The following is a 13,916-nucleotide window of genomic DNA, read 5'->3' as shown; positions in this document are numbered from 1 at the left end:
ATTTATTGAGTGCCTACAGTGTGCCAGTCCATTTTGTTGATACTGGAGATCAAACAGAGAACAAAACAGGCAAGAAGCCCCTTTGGAAGCCTCCATTTTGGTGATTAAAAACAAACTGACAAATATTAGGCGAAGAAAGGATGGGGTGATACACTGGCTCACACAGCTGGGGTATTGGTCAGCCATTTCTGTGTAATAAACAACCATGCAAATCTCAGCGGCACGTGACGGCCAGCGTTTATTTAGCTCACACATCTGTGGGTGGCTGGACGGCTCTGCTGATGTCTGCTGAGCTTGCTCCTATGTCAGCAGATTTAGGGTAAGGAGCTGCTATACTGAGCTGTGGTTCTGCTCATGTGTGTCTCTCACAGCTTCCTCGGACAGCAGGTGAGCGGAGGTGGGTTCTTCGCCTGGTGAGGGCAAAGACATAGTAAAACCCTTGTTGAAGATGTGTCTGCTGACATCCCATGGGCCAAAGTAAATCCCCTGGCCAAGCTCAAAATCAGGGAGTGGGGGAATATACTCTCCCCGTGGAAGTGGAACTGCAAAGTCTCATGGCAAAAGTTGTGGATAGAGGGAGGGGTAGAAATTAGGGTCAATTATGCAATCTGTCACACTGGGACGTTCACAGCTTCGGGCCAGCTGGATGCACCTCTTTATTTCCTTTTCTCTCTTTCTGTCTCTCTCTCATGGCCACTAGTCTTTGTTTCTTTTTTGTGTTTTCTTAGCCACATTTTCTCAGCCACATTTTCTCCTATTACACCTAGGATCCAAAAAAGAAAAAAAAAAAAAGAAAAAAGTGATACTTATGCTTTTGGTTTTCATCTAATAAATCTCAGGGAAGGAAAGACTTTTTGGTGTGGTGCCTGCCCAGGCTAAGGTGGAGTCTAGTTGAGGGTCCATTGCTGTGGTGAGGGTACTGGAGTGCCCTGCATGCCAAGGCCTGGGCCACACGTCTACCTCTGCAGTGGGTACTGTGGTTGGCGAGTGTACCAGAGTCATGTAGGAATCCTGGGTAGTGGGGGTTCATATTTTCCAACAGAAAGAAGACTGGGGGGTACATAAAACAAGGTGGCTGTCTTGTACACACCCGTTTTTTTTTTTTAATCTTGTTCATAGAACAGTATTTCCTCAATAAGGAAGTTAGGTGATGTTTGGTCATTTGCAGATATTTAGGAGGGATGTTACCTGGAAAGTGGCTTCAAATTTCTCTCTTAGAACAAGCTCAGACTACTAGCATAAATAGGTTTCAGATAGGGTTAGCACCTGCTAACATTCTATTCGTTAGGCTTCTCAATGGGCAAAATATTAAACTAAAAGCATTTATAGAAACTGCCCATTTTGAACCTGACAGCAAGTATTTTATTCTTATGTAGAGGTAGAATCAAGCTCCAGCTTCACAGCAGCATAGCATGTACTGTCAGTGGCTCACCCCAAAGCCGTGACTGCCACACGTCCACACAGAGGCTCCTCTCAACTCCGACTGTGTCTAAGCAGATCACAGAAGTCTCGTTCTTCTCCCTAGTGAATGCCTCAGGGACGGTCCCATGATCTAGTTCTTGACAAGGAGGTGGGAAGGAGTTTCTGAGAGAGGCATCTTGGCTCTAAAAATGAGACACAGACCTCTGGACATTGGTGTTTGAGGATGTGATGCTGTAACTGTCCTGTGATTATGAGAAAACCTAGCTGACATGCCAGTAATGAGGCAGGGAGATGGAAAGACCCTGGGTCTGTGGCTGTGTTGCTGAGCCATTGAATTAATGAAGTCTGGAACTGATCTTCTTCTGGACTTTTGTTATGCAAGGAAATAAATTTCCCAAGCTTAATCCACCTTTAGTTGGGTCTTCAGTTACTCACTGATGAAGGCATCCTATTGGAAACAAAGAGTTACTCATGGTTGTCTTCAGCCTCTTTTTTTTGTTTTTTAAACTTGGGTTTGAGTCTTTAACAGTGGATGAACTTAGGCAATACTGTAAGTGCACTCACCCTACACTCTAAAAGTAGATTAATATATAAAGTTAGAGTCCTTACCATGACACATGCAGAACGTTAGGAGTGCATGTAACAGGTAGAGTCTTAGGTAAAATAAGAACTCTGACTACCTACTGTTCCGCTACTTAGTTTGCCAAAAATACCTCGTCCTACCTTGTGCTCTTTAAAAAAAATGATTTCACATATCTGTTTTATAACCTCAATTTGATAATAGTTACATGAGAGAGAGGCATCCCACTTATTCAAGAGGTTCTCTCTCTCTCTCTCTTTCTCATCTCTCTCTCTCTTTCTCTCAAGATGAAAAGTGATGAAGGATGAATTCTCCCCACCCCCAATTCCTAGTCAATTCTAAACTTGAGGGGAAAGTGTTAGTGTTGTCAAGATGAAGTAATCTAACTGAAACAAGTGGCAGAGAGTGTTTCAGTTTTCTTGTGCTTTAGTCTCTTCAAGTACCCAGCTTTCAGCTCCTTGTTGTCTCAAAGAGGCGAGACATTCTTTTATGAGATTGAATTTCCATAATCACATTCTCTCTTCACTGCTATGTTGCTGGTAGCACTGGTGGCATCCTCTGGAAAAGGACATTCAAGTTAGCCCTGCCTACAGTACTGCTCAGAGGGTAACAGAGTTGGGTATCCCCCATTTCTCCTTTGGATAAGTGAATGTGTTGGATTTCTACCCATGGCTTTTTTTTTTCCTGTCTCACCTATGCTCTTCAGCTTTAAAAAATAAGTACAATTTTGTTCTTCTCAAGCCTCGTCTGTTTCCATATCGATGAAATCCCAATAAAGGGGAAGCCCCTGGTGAAATGCCATGTCGACTTACTCATTTGTCTCAAATGACACGTTTCATATTTAAAATCAGAAAGTGAATTTCCTTTAAAAAGTCAAAAATGAGGCAGTTATCTTCTTCGTGGGTCCTTAGCAAGGAAGAATTTATTTTTTTTTATTAAGACAATTTTTTAAGATCAGTTTTAGGTTCACAGCAAAATTGAGGGGAAGGTACAGAGATTTCCTATATACTCCCTTCCCCACACATGCATAGCCTCCTCCATTGTCAACATCCCCCGTGAGAGTGGTACATTTTTTTTTTTTTTATAATTGATGAACCTACACTGACACATCGTAATCACCCAGAGCCCATAGTTTAAGTAATAGTTCACTCCTGGTGTTGTACATTCTATGGGTTTGGAAAAACGTATGACATGTATCCATTGTTATAATATACAGGGTAGAGTAGTTTCACTGCCCTAAAAATCCTCTTAATTGTCATCCTACTTCACCCCCAATCCCTGGCAACCACTGATATTTTTACTGTCTCCCATAGTTTTGCCTTTGCCAGAACGTGATATAGTTGAACTCATACAGTGGGTAGCCCTTTCAGATTGACTTCTTTCACTTGGTCATAGACATTTAAGGTTGCTCTTAAATGTTTTTGTCTTCTCAGGGCTAGATAGTGCATTTCTTTTAAATTCTGAATAATATTCCATTGTCTGGATGTACCATAGATTTCTTTATCCATTCACCTATTACAGGACACCTTGCTTGCTTCCAAATTTTCGCAACTATGAATAAAGCTGCTATAAACATCTGTGTGCAGGTTTTAGTGGATATAAGTATTCAATACCTTTGGGTAAATACCAAGGACCACGATTGCTAGATCATATGGAAAGAGTATGTTTAGTTTTGTAAGAAAGCATGAAGAGATTGTATGTTCCACTAATCAGTTAATTTCTGAGTAAGGAGGAGACAGCGCCCATAAAAGGGAAGAAAGAAGGTTATCAGAGGAGGTAGGAGGCAATCTTGTTCTAGTATGAACAGCTTTTTCTTTCCTAAATATGAGGCGCCTGCTGTCCATCTGCACGTCCAGGAGAAGCAGGAGAGAGTGAGGTGATTGCAGGAGAGGGCAGCTTAGGGTGTCTGTTTCTAAAGACACCGGGCAGGGTTGGATCCGGAGAAGCTGAACCACTAGGTCTGGTATAGAGCAAGGGCTTTATTACAGAGTTGATACAAACAGGCTACGTGAGGTGTTGCTTCTGTGTCTGGTGCTAGAGCCTAAAGAGAACAGGCCAGACAGTTGAGAAGGAATGAGGGACACGATGTGGGGAAGAGCAGGGACAACGTGGAACTGATGATGATGGACTGGAACTTGCATAGGTCTCTCATCACCTCCAAGCTTTCAGCTTTGACAACAGGAGTGACCTGCAAGAGAAACCGGTGCTGTTCGTCTCAGAACTCAACCTGCACCTGGCTCAGGAGTCAGAGAGGCTGAAGGAGATGAGGAGCTGGAGGAGCCACAGGCCCTGCCACCATTGACACCTGCTTCCCAAACCTCTCGTGGCACATGCTAACCTGGGGAAGTGCAGAGAGGGAATTCTGGGAAACGTAGTCCTCGCTTAGCCAAGCTGCTGTGGTACCAACGTCACACTGTTTCACACTGCACAGGGACAGAGGAGGATCTTTGCAGCACTACAGTAGTGAACAACAGGAAACATCCTAACTGCCCATCAGTAGGAAATGGGCCCAGAGAGTTATACAAAGCCTTAAAAATAATGAATCCGATTTTATATGCAAAACAAACATGGCTAGATCTTAAAAACACAATATTAAGAGGAAAGATAGCAAGTTGCAGAATGACATGAAAAATGTGATGGTGGCTCAGTTTGTTAAGCAGCCACCTTTGGCTCAGGTCATGATCTCAGTCTGTGGGTTTGAACCCTGGGTCAGGCTCTGTGCTGACAGCTCGGAGCCTGGAAACTGCTTTGGGTTCTGTGTCTCCCTCGCTCTCTGTGCCGCGCCCCCCCCCCCCCCCCAGCTCACACTCACTCGCTCTCTTTCAAAAAATGAATTAACATTGAAAAACTGTGATACCATTTTTAGAAATTCAAAAAGCAAAGAAAATGACACCACATATTGCTTACAAAAAAAAAATGAAGAAAACGATATACCAGAAATTGAACGGAACGTTGGTGTCTGGGGGGAAGTGAATAGATTTAGAAAATGGTGGGAAATTTAGAATCTTTTTTAAGATTCTCTCTCTTTTTTCTTTTCTTTTAATTTTTTTTAATGTTTATTTGTGAGAGACAGAGAGAGAGCATGAGCAGGGGAGGGGCTGAGAGAGAGGGAGACAAGAATCTGAAGCAGGCTCCAGGCTCTGAGCTGTCAGCACAGAGCCTGACGTGGGGCTTGAACACATGAACCGTGAGATCGTGACCTGAGCCGAAGTCGGACACTTAATCGACTGAGCCACCCAGGCACCCCAACTCTGTCTTTTTTCTTTTTAAAAAGAGATAATATGTAGATACATTGCTTAAAATTTTTTAACTTTTATTTATTTTTAGAAAGAGAGAGACATAAGGGGGTAGAGAGAGAGAAAGGGAGAGAGAGAATCCCAAGAAGCATATGCACTGTTAGCACAGAGCCCATTGCAGGGCTCGATCTAACAAACAGTGAGATCATGACCTGAGCCAAAATCAAGAGTTGGACACTTAATGGACTGAGCCACCCAGGCACCCCCATTACTTTTTTTAATGTGGTAAAATATAGATGACATAAAATTTAGATACCTCGTCTTTGTCATTGAAAAGCTTCCTATGTTATTTTTATGTGTAATGCTCTCATTATGAGAAAGCTGTCATACCCTACTCCACTAAAACGTGAAGAATACAAAGGGACAGAGCCAGGCAGATATTTGGAGGTAGGGAGTAGGAAGGGAATATTTTCCCTCTTTCCCTCTCCCCTTGCCAGGAGGGCTTCTAGCTAAGACAGAAAAGCCGGGGGGTTAAAAAACCACACATTGTGTCATCATCACTGATATTCAAGGCTTAGATCACTATGGTCAGTAGTGTTGGGTGTTGGTTTGCTTGTTATAATTTGTTTTTCTTTTTGAGGTGTGTTGCTAGGTTGAATGAAAACAACTCCCTTGTAGGAGTGAGGGAAAGCAGAGAGGAAGGGCAGGGAGGGTAATCTGACAACATGCAACTGTATCAACTACCCATTTTGCTTCTATTGATTGGCACTAACTTGAGGACATGTTTGGGAATTCTTTCGGTGGGTACTTTTTGTGTGCTTTTGTATTTATTGTAGGAACCTCCTAATCCTGAAGAAGACAGGTCAGGATTTCTTCTTCCGGTCGACCAGCAAGCATAGAGTGGAAAGCAAAGAATTTGGCATTGGGTAAAATCTCATTCTGCAGCCAGATGGGGGGTGTTCGTAGGTTCAGGAACCTACTCATTTCCTCATGTATGGAGCTATCCCTGATCACCTCGGCTGGATGTAAACTGAACACCTAGGGGCATATGTTCATATCTCTGTTGTGACACTTACACCTTGAATTCTATTCTTTGTATAGATGTCACCTCTCCTGCAAGATTAAAACTCCTTGCATTCTGGAATGTCCCATTTATCATCACATCACCCACAGCACGCTAGTATTGAGTGCTTGTGTTTAATACATGTTTAGGAAAAATATTTGTACAAAGAATGAACGGATCAGGAAATTGATTTTGGTTCTTTAAAACGAATGTTTTCAGAGACTTTTGCTGACTCTTCAGGTGGATGAAGAAAAAAAAGGCAACAAATTTAAAAATGACGAACACTTGATATGAATCTGTTCTGGGAACACAGATTCATTAAGTTGTTATTTAATGTCATCAATAAGTTCCTTAACACCGAAAATCAGTAAATCCACATCTTTTTTAGAGATGAAGGTATTTTCTAATTATTTTCTTTACAATCATAATACTGCTTTGTAAAACATCTCCTTATTTCCATATCGGTGTTTCTTCTAATTCAATCCCTATTTCCTCACTCTCTAAAGTGTTAAAGTTAGTGGCCTTTTTTTTTTTTTTTTTTTTTTTTTTTTATTGCCTGGGGATTTGTTTTCTTTCAAAAAGGATGTAGGCATCCCTTCTCTGTTCTACATCTCCCTGCTGCATGCTTTTATTTCAGACAATAAAGATCTTTACTTTTTGCATGCTTGCCTTGGTTTTTTGACCAGGGCAATAAACCTTAACTCATGCTCAGTTAGGATTTTGCCTTCTGACAGCAACCTGCCGTAAGAGGCTATTTCCAGGAAAATAACCGTATACTGCAAAGTGAAGACTGTGGTCTTTCTCTCTTCTACTCCCCCCCCCCACCTCTTTTCTTTCTTCACCTGCCAAATGTTTCCTGTCATAAATATTCCTAAAAGTCATGACCCATAACACAAACGTTCAGATTCTGAGCCTATCACTTGATCTTGATCACCTTGCCAGCCATACCTTCTTTCGTTCCCAACTGATTAAGTTCAGGTTGGATTAGCATCCGTTATAGAACTCCAACCATGTGCAAAATGTGTTAAATCAAGTACAAAAATGAATAAGAGCAAGTCTATGCCTTTTCAAGGAGCAAATATCCCTGCATAAATACCTGGATGGAAAATTTATGCAGAAATGTAGTCCGGGGCAAAGGTCTTCAAATATTTCTGCTCTCGTGCCACCTAAAAAGAATAAAGCAAAATAAAACTATCCATCTCTGCACATTTTCACATTGGTGACTAAAATTTTTCCTTATAAGGTTAAATCATTGTAAAGTTATAATTTTATGTTTGTGCCAGTGGACACGTGCTGTGGCTTCCCTTGAGAGATTTAGGCCTGGGAAGGACTTCCCCCAGTCTTGTTTGAAGCCTGTGTTTCTTCTTGATCAGTGCTGGAATTTTCTTCCATCTGGGGTTCCTCCCACTTGTTTGCTCAAAATAATGCTTTGTTCTCAGGGTCAGATGTGGTTGGGAAGGAATCTTAGGTTCCATAGGGATCCTCCTTGGCCTCAGATTCATCGTCTCTCGATTGGGAATAATGGTACCTGCTTCAGAGTGCTGTGAAGACGTAACGAAATAGCATGTGCGAAGTGCTGGGCACAGTGTCTGGATGCCTAGCACCTGGTAAACCCTGAGTTCTAAAGAGCTCCCGAGTTCTCTGTATCTCACGTGGTTTCTCCTATTCTCTGATCTTCGCTGCCTCTTGCCCATCATTAATAGTTCTTATCTGGTTGTCCAATGCCACTCCTTCATGAAAACAGTCCACATTCTCTATAAAGTCTACACTCGTTAATTACGGGGTTTGGGTGTTTCATGATCTGGCTCCAAGCTCCCCGTCTTACTTCATCTTCTGTCCTATTACTCCCACTCACCCTGGTTCCACCTAACTGGGATTGCCTCCACTGGGGCACACCGGCACACCGCATTCATTCAGCAAGATGTTGTTGAATACCAATTAGGCACCAGGTGTGGCATCCCGTGCTGTAAATGCCAAGATGAAAAAGCACCTGTCAGCTCTCTAGGAGTTAGCGTTCCAGGTGGGGAGAGGCATCTGTAAGGAAATAACTGTAAGGCAGGTGGTGGGTGCTGTAGAGGCACCTGAGTGGTGTCAGCGGCCTGAAGGAAGTCACCAAACAGGAGAGGTGTGAGCCATGCCTCATTTACTATGCACTTAACTCTGTTGCATATGCATATATTATGTTCTTTCTGGATTCCACTTCTTTGCTCAAGTTGTTCCTTTGACTTTGAATATGCTTTTCTCTTCCTGTTTCTGCCTGGTAAAAACCTTGCCCAGTTTTAAGAGCTCACTCAAATGCTCATTCGACTGTGCAATAGGCCTTGCAACTTCTGGTGCTGCTCTAGTTCATTCTTTCCACCTTTGTTATGGGTGGTAATACTGTTGTCATCCCCTTGAAGGCAGGAACCATGTCTTCCTAGGCACTTCACCCACGGTAGGTTCTCCATGAATTTTTTTTTTAATAGGCAAATAGACATCTCTTGCTGCCTCACTTCTGCACAGCCAGTAGAATTTTTCTTTCTTTCTTTTTTTTTTTTTTTTTTTACAGTTTATTTATTTTTGAGAGAGAGAGCACAAGCGAGGGAGGGGCAGAGAGAGAGGGAGACACAGAATCTGAAGCAGGGTCCAGGTTTATTGTTAATTTTGTGAGATATGCTAATAGTATGGCTGTTGTTATTATTTTTTTAACGTTTATTTATTTTTGAGAGGGAGAGAGAAAGAGCACGAGCAGGGGAGGGACAGAGAGAGGGGGAGACACAGAATCCCAAGCAGGCTCCAGGCTCTGAGCTGTCAGCACAGAGCCCAACGTGGGCCTCGAACTCACAAACCGTGAGATCATGACCTAAGCTGAAGTTAGATACTTAACGGACTGAACCACCCAGGCGCCCGCCAGTAGAATTTTTCTGAGGTAAGCAGTGGGGGAATAGTCAACCTGTTATTTGTTATATAACCCAGATATGTCAGACAGTGATATTAATGTAGCACTAAGGACTCTCAGCCAGGGCTAAGGGGGAGCTGGCAGAAACAGGACTGCTCTCCCAACACCTGCCTTGGGCCAAAAGAAGCTGCTTTGCAGGGGCGGGGTGGGGGGTGGTTACCTTCTCTCCTATTTGTAGAAGCCCATTTCCCTTTCCTATAGAATGTCATTGAAGGCTGCAAGTGAATTTATTCATACGCAACAACTGTGGCTTTAAGGATACCATGTGAAGGTACCTTAAAAATATCTATGTGTTTATATATTTCCTATTTCATATACAGCATACATGAATAAAGAAATGTAAATAAGATCAATTAACTGTTGCATTTGCACAGTGTGGCACAGACCACCTAACCAAATTTAAAAAAAGGAAAATCACTTTCAAATATTTCTAATTTTGAGCTTATTTATGCTGTAAGGCATAGCAAGATATTGAACGCATTCTTCCATTTCCTTGTGTTTTATCCACGTACCATAAAACAAATCCATATATTCGATCAAATCAACCTAACCTCCGAGGTTTTCTGTTACTTGAGAATCAAAAGGAGTGAGGAATAGGAATTCATTGACATAGTCGTCGATTTCACAGTTACAGGTGACATAGTTTCTGAGATGCACTCAGTTCAGCTGGAGTAAGATTGCTGTGGTGACAGTGGGGTGGACTATTTGTCATGAGGAGACATGGCAGCCCTTCTCATGGCTACTGGCTGGGGCAGTGTCTCCTGCTTATGCAGTGCCACACTTTCCTCTCCAGGAAGGTCCTGTCTCTGGTCTTGGCACAGTCATCTCCTGATTGTCCAATCCAGTCTGCTGGGAGTCAGCTCAGATCACCTCTTATCCCTTCCTCCATCCACTCTTCCATCAATCAATTTCTTTTAATCATCCTCACATTTCCTCTCTTTGTGTTCCCACTGCCCCAGCCTTCGCTCGGGTCCTTACCGTTACGGGGTGGATTTCTGCAATAGCTTCAGAGTCTTATCCCTCTGTCTCTTAACTTTTCCCTTCCCAAATTTATCATCCCACATACTGCCAGAGTGGTTTTCCTTAAAAAACATAGAGGGTTATGTCTCTCTGTCACTTGCAATCCTCCCAGGATAAAGACCTTTATGATCTGGCCCTTTTCTCAGGGCATGGCTCACCACTTCCCCAGGTGTGTCTTTGCCTTGTTATGCTAGGTTACTTTTAGTTCCCCAGCTGTGCTCTCTCCTTCTTCTGTGCCCTTGTGCACACTGTTCCCTTCTTCGATGGTTCCTTCTCTACTCTGCCTGGATAAGGCTGATTCTTTCTTTAGGGTCAACTCTGAGGGTTACTTGATTTGCTCTGAAATACATGACTTCATGCATGTGAAATGTTTGGATAAATTACAGGAAAATGGGGTTTTCTCATAACTTGAAAAACAAATTCTTTTGGAATTCTTCTCAGATTAAATTAGGTGCCACTGGGTTTTGGTGGCAGATGATATATATACATACTTCAATCATACTGAGGTAAACATTTTGGTAGACACATCTGTATCATCCATTGGTCTATGAGGGTGAGATTTGTGGTATGTTAATGCCCATATCCTTAGTACCCAGCAGAATGCCAAGGAATGTCGTGTTCTACGACAGACTATGGAATGAGGGAGTAAACACTGGGATTGATGAGACAGTTAATACACAAATGGAGGGCTCATGCTCAGGTCCTGTATTCATCTTCCTTCTTTCTCCCTGTGTAGTGAAATATCAACAAGTTCTCTCTACATTTTGAATTTCCCCCTACTCTATCCAGGATGAGATAGAAGAGAGAATATTAATTTTCAGGGGCAAATAACTTGAACTCCTAATTCAATTGGCTTAAAAGATCAGTGATTTATTATTTGATATTACAGAGCATTCAGAGAAGAAGGGCAACTTCAGAGTTGGTTAATTCAGTGGCTCACTGGTGTCGCCAGAGATCCAGGTTCCATGTTTCTGTTCCACCATTTTCATCCAAGTGGCCTAGCTTCCCTTGGCAGGAGCAAGATAGCCAGGGTACTTTCACAGTCCCTTTGGAGTGCAACAATCGGTAGGGGCAGAAATGGGATCTTGTTGACCAGAATGAGGACATGTGTCTTTTCCTAATCTCATCATTTATTACTATGAATGCCACAGACTAAACAAAATTCACCCCTTAGACCTGGGCCTATACTTAGGAAGAGTGTGGATACCTGAACAAAATCATGGTCTCATCAGCAAGGAAGAAAATGCAATGGCCAGTGGGGAAGACTTTCCAGTAGTGTCTTATTGTTTCCCATACACTACACAACAACAGCAACAAAAATTCTTTTAGTTGTGAGGCTGAGTGCACAGCTACCTTCATTAAAGATATTGTTTTCAGCTTATACCTCTTAGTAGTGAAAAAATACCAAGAGAAAACTGAAACCAATGGTGAATGTCCTGGAACACAGAACAAATGCTACTCCCTGGAAAGAAAGTTTTTGATCTTATAAACCTAGCTGCTTTTATTTTTTAGCTTCCAAAATCCATAAAAATGCTTCCAAGCAAAGTTAACTTCCAAGTCCATAAAAATGTGATTTATCATTTACAACATGACATTTATAGTATCCTTTTTCGGTCTTGGCAAAGGGAAACTGAGAGAAAGGTGTGAGGACTCCTAGTCTTTGAAGATGACTAATGACACAGTATATTGTTACTTACATTCCTGAAATATAAGTCTGCAATTGCATTCCCTCAAAGCTAACCAAAGGAAGCTAAGTACAGTTTAACCTATAACATAAATAATAAAAATTTAAATATGCTGCCTTCCATTATTAATGAAATGTATATTATCAAACAGGAACTAAAGCTTGAATTTTGCTGTGAAACTGATTCTCAGTAGTGCCTAGGCTGCCTCATAGTAGGTGTCATTATCTCTGTGTGTGTGTGTGTGTGTGTGTGTGTGTGTGTGCGCTTCTAAGTGTGTGGACAGGAGTTCTGCATTTCTGTATATGGCCTTAAATACTTTTGGGGGATGAGGTGATTATAAATTAAATATAATAATACATAAATTGCTCAATTTCCAAATCCATGTGGATACACACATCCAAGTATCGCAAAAGTTTTTTTGGTAAAATCTAATATAGCTACAGACTCGAGCCGTATGCTATACAAAACTCTGTGCTATCTGGCAACTTTTAAACAAAATATTTTGACAGAGGGCTGAGTAACTCTAGTGACTATGTGTAGATTCATATTGGGAGCATCCAATCTGCTGATTTTGCAAGTTTTATTATGAGAGGAAAATGGAGGCTGGAGAGAATGATTGGCTTTTGTTTTAATTAGCCACGTAATTACCTCAGCCCTCAGTTTTACATTATCTGTATTGATACAGACTATCTATGAGTGAAAGATTAAAAGCCAATCAATGGATCAATCCACAAAGAAGTGTTTAAGTGATCAAGGTTGTATTAGGTGCACAGACTTGTGTAAGGGGCTCAGGGTGGTGATAAGCACTCAAGAGAGTGTAATTTCCTGTAAGTGGCTTATGGGAGGCTGATGCGCATGTTTCGTGTGAAACAATCAGGGCACAGTATAAGACAGTGAGAAATTTCATGCAGTGGTGCATGTTAAGTCCCATGGATCTGAGCTATGGCGATATCAGTAAGAACAGAGCAGCTGGGTTTGAGGTTTTATGGGATCTTGTCCAGCGGTGCACTTGTTCATTTGACATCTGTGGCCTGAAGTATAATGGCGATGTGCTACTATAATCTTAGGGTGTTTGAAAATCACCTGCATGAAGACACATTTCCTAACTCAATCAGGGAGTTATTTTATTCTTTTTATCAGCGAAGAGAAGGTGGTACGTGGTAGGGAGAGGTGCTGTGGTAATAAATCTAGCACTTCCTTATTTATAGTGTATTGCTAAGTGGAGCTTACATTATGTTAGGAACATAAAAATAAGAAAAGAAGACAGGTAAATCTATATACTTCCATAACATACTTAATAAGGTTTTTGCAAATGGGTTGGCCAGAAAAAGTGGGATAGTTGAGGAGATTATAAAGAAATACAAATAAACTTTGAAGGCTTTTAAAGAGTTTAGAAAAGCACTTTGAAAAGGCCACTTTGTACCTAGCCTTTCCCAGGGAAGACTTTGGAACATAGAGCTCCAGTCAGAAAGAAGACAAAATACATATATATATATATATATATATATATATATACACACACACACATGTGTATATGTGTACATATACATATATACATATGTACACATATACATACGTATACATATATATCTATGTATATATATACACACATGTGTATATATATACACATGTGTGTATATATGTACATATATATGTGTGTATATATATATACACATGTGTGTATATATGTACATATATATGTGTGTGTATATATATATATGTGTGTGTGTATATATATATATATATATATCCCCCCTTTTTTAAGACGGAACTTCCAAAAGAAGACATGAAAAAGGCAATATCATAGTATGTAGATAAATTCCTTAGAAAAAAATGGTATCTTCTACTCCTGCAGGAAGTTCTGTAGAAAGAGGAACCAAAATGAAGAAAGGAATTTTCCTTTTGAAAAATTAAGTAAATTGATCTTGGTTACTCATATTTAAGAGCTTTAAGAACACTAGCACGTTGTAGT

The 13,916-nt window shown here is 41.2% G+C and overlaps 1 long non-coding RNA gene across 2 annotated transcripts; it reads right to left on the bottom strand.

Annotated features, from left to right (window-relative positions):
* Positions 1–109: 109 nt before the first annotated feature.
* On the bottom strand, positions 110–10,514 carry LOC125938757 (uncharacterized). Of its 2 annotated transcripts, none has more exons than XR_007462805.1 (3): positions 10,218–10,514; positions 7,398–7,467; positions 110–763 (listed from the first exon to the last, which is right to left on the bottom strand). It is a non-coding gene; the product is annotated as an uncharacterized LOC125938757 (long non-coding RNA). The 2 variants fall into 2 exon arrangements; XR_007462804.1 differs by lacking the exon at positions 110–763 and adding an exon at positions 3,987–4,190.
* Positions 10,515–13,916: the final 3,402 nt, after the last annotated feature.

The sequence above is a fragment of the Panthera uncia genome (genome assembly GCF_023721935.1).
Source record: "Panthera uncia isolate 11264 chromosome B2 unlocalized genomic scaffold, Puncia_PCG_1.0 HiC_scaffold_24, whole genome shotgun sequence".
NCBI lineage: Eukaryota > Metazoa > Chordata > Mammalia > Carnivora > Felidae > Panthera > Panthera uncia.
This window is presented reverse-complemented; position numbering and strand designations above follow the sequence as displayed.